A 7,905-nucleotide genomic window follows, 5' to 3' on the forward strand; every position below is an offset into this window, starting at 1 on the left:
TCCAAATCGGACCTGGATATCCGTGTCAGCCATAGGTGACGGCGTTGTTCAGATAGCTGTTTTTTTTTTCACATTGATTCACGATTAAGGCTGGTATGCGATAGAAAGAGCGTTGATCTCCACCTCCACGGGCTGTGCAACCAACAATTACACACGTTTTCACCATTTTTCACTGTCAATACTGCCTAAGGCGTCATACAATGCAGGGTCAACGGTGCGAAACGACTGCCACCCAATATGTCGGACGCGCTGAGTAGTCACGTGAGCGTGACGTCACCTGAAAACCCCCTATTGCAAAGAATCATGGGATATGCAAGGCTACATGGGATACACCAAACCCATCCTTCAAAAAAGGGGCAAAAAGAAAGATTTGTTGGCCGCATAACGAGGAGTCTTTGAATCTGAACAGGCCTCAGCACCGGGCTATGATGTAATCGGCGGTAGAATCTGGCCTTCGGAGGACGCAGCCGCTACATTCAAACTCAGCAAATGTGAGGTGTGTTTGAGGCTTCAAACTGACCCACTCTAGGAGATGTTTCAAATGTAGTCAAGGACCCCTCGTCATGAAGGGATTCCCATCCAACTAAAAAGAATTTACTCTGACCCAGCTTTGTCTGGACGGGGCCTGAGAGGGACAGATCTCTATTTCTGAACTACAAACAGTCAGAAATACCTCTCCTAATCAAACCAGTCATCTAGTGTACACAGAAAAATCAAGTGTCTAATGCTATGTTCAGACTCCACGCTGCTGAAGCAGCAGGTTTACATGCAAAGTCAGTGGTTGACGCTGAATGAGGAATTTATTTATTTTTTTGTTAAACAGAATTACAAAACGTCAGTTAGCTACTAACAGACAGCTATTAAGAGTTTTTCTTCTTATCAAACTGGGTGCAACAACTGAGCCGATCACAGCTAGTACGGCACCCCTGTCCGCCAAGGCTCTTGGTTTGATCCGGAAGAAGCGGCAGGCGGCAAACTTTTTTTCTTCTTCATTTCGGCCAGAGGCAACATGGCGGCGGCAAACAGACAGGGATGCCGTACTAGCTGTGATCGGCTCAGTTGATTCACCCAGTCTGATAAGAGGAAAAACTCTAATAGCTGTCTGTTAGTAGATAGCTGACGTTTTGTAATTCTGTTTAAAAAAAATAAATTCGTCATTCAGCCGGGAACAGCGCTGAGCGCGGCCGTTGTGTCACGTGGCCAATTGAGCTAATTTCCTTGGCAAGAAACTGCTCGACTTTATCAAGTGTAGATTGCTTTGGCTTGAGTTCACCAAAAGGTCAACACTTTTGCAGCTGAATTTTTTGCAGCGGATTTTTTTTGCAGCTGAATTTTTTTTTTTGGTGAATTTTTACTAGATAAAAATTGAGTGTAAGGAATTCAATGTCTAAAAAAATTCAGTGTTTAATATTCGTTGTTAAAAAAATTCAGCGTTTAAAATTCGTTGTTAAAGAAAAGGCAGATTCCTATGAGACTGTTTTTCTTCCATAGTTTTGTGCTTGTCTGACAGCAAAATAATATTTTAAGGCAGGATCGTAATCTTGTTGAGTGGACTGCACAGATGAAGTTTTCAGATGGACTTTCTCACGTAACAATATATATATTATAACTACTTTTTACCTATATATAAGAGCAAATATAGCAAAGCTGCTCTCTGCCATTGAATGCAGGAGCAGCAGAAGCATTGGACGACTCTGGACACACTTTGCTGGATGCGTTTCAGGAGCGTCAACGATGCACTTGAGGCACCTTAATGTGTACAAGCATCAAAAATTAAGCAGCCTGGGCTTTCTTGCTGCTTCCATCGTGTGCGGTCTGAACGTAGCATTATGGAATGTCTTTGTGCTGAATAAATGTGATGTAAATTGTGAAAATGATGCCTGGGATTGAATACGCCACAGTAAGAAAACTATTGTGAGCAGTCTCAAGGTGATTTAGGAGTGAGTTATCTTTTATGGAAAAACTATGCGGTATATTCGCTTGTACAAATCTTTAGGTTTTAGTCATCCTAAGGGTGTTTCATTTAAGGAAGTTTGTCTTTTTTATATTTTTTTTGGTTCATTTGTTTGGTTTTTCTATTTCAAAATAAAAACAGATTTTTTTTTCTCTTAGAAAAAACTGAAATAAGAAAAAAAAAATCAAAATTTAAATTATGGCATTTATTAAAATTTTATGATTTAAATAAAGAAGCGTAATATTTTGTTAGTGCAGCATTTTGGATCTCTGTCTTATTTAGAGGAAGCTGGGATTTTTATCTAGCCTATTAATCTTAAGCTGGACAAACTGAATGCTGATTTCCAACTGTTGTTACCCTAGCAACCAATCAGCATTTCCTGCCTTCACCTCAGCATCCAGACTCCAAAGGAAAAACATACATGGAAGGTTTTTAACTTTGCAGAATGTTGCTTCTATAGAGCTTCTTGCAAAACCTTCACAACAAAGCAGCTCTATCTGTCCAAGTTCTCTGCAGAAAAATGTTTGCATGCAGCCATCGCCTTTATCTTAAAGAATTTTTGGTAATGTTAATTTCCATGATTTTCCATCTGAAGCGACATCCATGGATGCAATATATTGTCTAAGAGCTGCAATGTTTCCTAACGGCAGGTATGCCAATTTTTACCTATGTGAAAGCTATTATTTATATTTTTTTTAAGTATTATAGGTCTGCAATATTTTAAGTGTAGCAAATGTTTTATTTTCTGTTTCCCGTGGTTCCCAAAAACAAAACTATGATGCGATGAAGGTACATATTGGACAAGAAAACTACATTATCAGACACAACTGAAGAAAAAGAAATGTGAGGGGCAGGCACAAAGAGTGGCTAAAGCTTAGGACAAGCAGACAAGTATGGGTTTGTTTACGAAACAGGCAGCTTCTTCATCTGAATTTGCGGAACATCACACAGTTCTGCTCAGGCTCAAATGATTCAATCTGATCAAACGTTTTGTACATGTATACACAGGTCATGAGCGGATCATTTAATTTAGTGTTGTTGGGAACACAGATTTCTAATTTCTGATCAACCAAGATTTAGATCGGATCAAATCCATTTTGCGTCTGTAAATGTAGCTCTTGAAGTTATTTATAGATCAGTGCTTCTACTCTATGTACCTTTTGTACTTTTTGCTTCATTCTGTATGTCTGCTTCTGTCTGCAGACACCCTGTCTACTTTTAAGAGTAAGCTTAAAACTGTTTGGCTCAGATTATCCAGTGCTAGTTCTATAGTTATGCTGCTATAGGCTTAGACTGCTGGAGGACACAGGGACCCCTTTTTCATCATTCTGCTTCTTCCATCTTTATTCTCCCACTCTGCAGAATTTGTTAATTCAATCTCTAACATTTTGCTCTCTCTGCTTTTTCTCATAGTAGCTTCATCTGGTGTGCTCCTGTCTGGCTGTGACGCCATCCTGAAGAGAAGTATCAGCTGTGCTGCTGCTATCAACACCTTTGTTTATAGACAAGCTTGGGCCTATTTTTCAGAGTATTCCTGTTTCTATGACTGTGACTAACTGGATGTGCTCCTCTGACATGGGGGCTGGCTCGGAGCTCGTCTGCCTGGCTGTTTCTTTCCTGGATGCGGCCGTCTGAGGAGGTGGTTGACAGTTGCTGTTTTTATCTCTGCTTATTTCTGTATGTCTGCTTCTGTCTCCTTGAACCCCAGTCGGCCTCGGCAGAGGGCCACTCTCACTGAGCCAGGTTTCTTACTGTTAAAAAGGAGTTTTTCCTCTCCACTGTCGCTACACACATGCTTGGTGCGAGGGACTGCCTGCGAGTAAATGATTCGATGGAATCAACTGGTTTTCCTTAGATAGAAACCTTTGAATAAATTTGAATGTATGATCTGGTTAAATTGTATCTGTGCCTTGAGATGACATGTATTGTGAATTGGCGCTATATAAATAATCTGAATTAAATTGTCTCCTTGAACCCCAGTCGGCCTTGGCAGAAGGCCATTGACACTGATTCTGCTTCTGCTAGAGGTTTCTTTATGTTAAAATGGAGTTTTACTCTCCACTGTTACCACATGCATGGTTGCTGAGGGATTGCAGAAGAGTCAATCTAATATCTATTCTCTTTACCTGCTCTTCCAGGAGGAGAGAATCTTGCAAAGTCAATGACTGGATGCAATCAGCTGGTTTTCCTTAGATAGAAACATTAAACCTTTAATCTGACTGGATGATCTGGTTCAATCGTGTCTGTAAAGTGCCTTAAGATAACGTGTTGTACATTCAATAAGCTGAACAGAAATGAATAACTAATATCGTTAACAGTTATTTAACCAGAAGCCTAACCCTATTTATTTTTAAAATGTAAAAATTATAACATGAACTTATAATAAAAGACTGGTAAAATAGGAAAGAAGTCCATGACAGCAGCTGGTTTAGCCTAAGTGACCAAACTCTAATTCATGTGAAGTTTCCTTGGACAGATTTCCTGACACCAACAAAAGCCTTTGGTTCTGATCAGCTCTGGTTTTATCATCTATGCAGTAATTGCTTGTCAACATTATGAAAAGCACCATGCAAATGAAGCTGTGTTCATTGTGGCCATGTTTGGGGATAATTAATGACAAAGACAAGGGACAAACCAGGAGGAGATATTAGAGAACAATAGGGACCTCAGGATTGGTCCGCCGGAGAGAAGAACAAAAGCAATATCAGAGCATGAGGTGAGGCGTCCGTGCGGGAGGGGGGAGGAAACACGCTGACGGCCCGGGCATTAATAACTGAGAGTGTGACACACACGTGTGGTTGGTAAGTCGTGTCACAGATCGCGGATAACTCGTCCTCCTCCGCCCCCCCGTGTTGCTATAACTATATTGGTCTTATCGCCTGGACACAGGGCACCGTTCTCCAGCACAGTATCAGCATTATTTACACCCAGACAGAGATGGCCTATTGTTCACTACACAGAGAGGGTGTGTGCGTACGGCAGATAGGATGAGGGGGTGGGGGGTTTGGATATTGATAGCGAGGCCACAGATTTACGTCCGCTCTGTCTTGACCTTGTGGCCTCCGCGTCCATGGGAAGCCTCCGCAGGTCTCCATGAGGAGGGATTAGGTGGGGAACAAAGAGTGGAACAGTGGTGGAGGGGGTTCCAGGGTGACATATGGGGCCGGGGGGGCAGTGAGGTTTAAGGTTGGGAAGCAGGACGGCCAGACAGTCCTTGTTTAAATTAATTGAAGGATCAGTTTTTGGCGTTTTCAATTAGAGCTCTGACCTCGGTGCTTCAGCCTGGTGCCAAACCTTCAGATAAGATCTCCAGCTTCCAACAGGAGAACAACGGATGATTAAACACCAACATTGAGCTGATTAATTCCTGTAGAAGGTCACGACTTAGAATGCATCTTATCAAGCTTTATCACAATTATTGTCAGCAAGTTTACTGCTACAGTAGATACCAGAAGTATTCTAATCAGCCCTGGTTTATCCTTTACCTCACGTTTCCAGGATGGATCAGAAGATAGAGGTATCAGAGCTTTGCTTCACATGTTGCTTTGGTCCATCGTGGGGAAGAGGGAGCTGAGATCTGATCCATCTATGCTCCAAGCGGACTAGGAGGAGTGAATAAGGCTGCCTCTCATTCCAGGCGACTGTACGCAAAAGACTGTACGCAAAAGATGGTCTGGTACATGAACAGAACCGCATCATCTGCAAAAACCCAAACAGAGACCCAAGCAATGTCCATCCTTGTGACCGTTTAGTAATAATCTGGTCCACCATACAGGCAAAAACCAGGCCTCTCATTTTAGAGAAAGCACTGTTAAAGTTTGCCCCATAACTTCAAATGAAGGACAGAACCAATAAGAGAACGCAGCCATCATTTCCGAGGAGATGCATGTCAATGAAGCCTAAAAAGCCATGTGCCTGTAATCTCTCTTGTTAGTTCCCATTGCCAAGCTTTGGTAAATGAGAAATAAATTGCAGCAGACACTGCTACTGTCTTGAGCAAATTTATTCACTAGTGCATTACGAGGTGGCCGGGTTGTAAAGATTTCCACGCTCCAGGCTGTCTGTGGGGAGATGTGAGAGGCCTGGTGTGGAATATTCATCGTCTCCCGGACAGAAGAAGGAGATCTCAGGCTCTCATCGCTTCAGAATAAATTTCTAACTTTTCCATCAAGCAGACTTCTTAATAGGAATTTAGAAAGAGACAGGTCTTGTATTTTTCATTAAATATATGATTTCCCTCGGAGAAAATACTGAGAAATGTTCTGTATGTTCAAGGGCATCGCTTTCTCAGGGGCCACTGATCAAATAAAATGAAAACATCTTCACCTGGAAGAGAAGAACATCTGCATCTGCTTCTCCTCCATACAGTCTATATGTGGGGAATAAATTATTAAAATCAAGATGCCCTGAAATCCCAGAGTGGCGAAATAAAGATGGGTGCCAGTTAGAAAACCTACCGAGAAGTTATCCACTGACCAAGATCTTAGACAAAAAGTTTGTTTTTCTCTCTTCTCAACTCTAACCTATAAATTATTTAATCATGAAAAAAAATATCAAGGTGGTTTAGCACCAATTCACATCAAATATCACCTCAAGGCAATTTAAACACGAAAACAGACAGTTTACGTATAAAACAAATAGTCCGTTTAATCCCGTTTTACAGGCAATTAGGTTTCTGTTTCTATGGAAAAATAAGCATAACACCAGGTTGATTAACATTTAAAACAGAAAAAAAGTAGTAAAAGCAATGGTTATGTCAGCAATAAAGTTAATGTGCTGGTTCTGCTAGAGGTTTCTTCCTGTTAAAAGGGATTTTTTCCTCTCCACTGTCGCTAAAAAGCATGCTTAGTGTGAGGAATTGCTTTAGAGTCAATGAGTCAATGCAATCAACTGGTTTTCCTTAGATAGAAAACTTTGAATCAGTTTGACTGTATGATCTGGTGAACTGTAAAGTGCCTTGAGATGACGTGATGTGAATTGGCATAATAAAACTAAACTGAATTGAATTGCAAAGTATAATGAAAAATAGAGGAAAATTGGTCATTATATAACCAATAATAATGACATTATATAACCAAGACGCTGGAAAAACACTAAATCTGCCCTTTATTCTGGTTTTAAATCCTATAGGACCCACTAGTAAACCTGCAGACTGAGGCAGACCTGTCATCAGGACCGAGATTTATCAGGACCTATAGTTAAATATAGAGTACCGTCGGTGTAACACAAATTGAGTTTCCATACAATTCCTACGCGAATAAGACAAAGCTTTGAGAGAATTAACCAAGAGATGCCAAGTATGATGTCCTCATTCTTTAACGCTGGGCTGTAATGAACAGGAAGTAAAGGTAGTAAGCTCGACATGGACCACAGATCAGCCATGGACCAAGTTTTAATGAATGTGCTGCTATCAGGAACAAAAAAAATTAAGCAAGCCAAGAACTTATTCAAGTCAAAGTAAAAACGTTCATGGCAAAATGGCTACTCAATCATCCATCCATCCATTTTCCATCACACTTATCCCTACTGCGGTCACGAGAGGTGCTGGTGCATATCTCCAGCTGTCTAAGAGCGAGACTCGGCGTACAGCCTGGACAGGTCACTAGTCTATTGCAGGGCAAAGAAGAGACAAACAGGACAAACAACCATTTACACACACACACTCACACCTAAGGATAATTTCGAGAAGGCAATTAACCTAACAGTCATGTTTTCGGACTGTGGGAGGAAGCCAGAGTACCCGGAGAGAACCCACACATGCAGAAAGACCCGGGAATCGAACGTGGAACCTTCTTGCTACAAGGCACAGTGCAGGCCTACTACTTAATCGCAGAGTGATTAATAAAATCAGACAGCTCTAGAGAAATCCTGGTACTTAGTCAATATATACAGTGGGGCAAAAAAGTATTTACTCAAACACCAATAGTGCAAGTTCTCCCACTCAAAAAGAT

The sequence above is a fragment of the Cyprinodon variegatus genome, unplaced genomic scaffold (assembly GCF_000732505.1).
Source record: "Cyprinodon variegatus isolate N-32 unplaced genomic scaffold, C_variegatus-1.0 Scaffold917, whole genome shotgun sequence".
Classification (NCBI taxonomy): domain Eukaryota; kingdom Metazoa; phylum Chordata; class Actinopteri; order Cyprinodontiformes; family Cyprinodontidae; genus Cyprinodon; species Cyprinodon variegatus.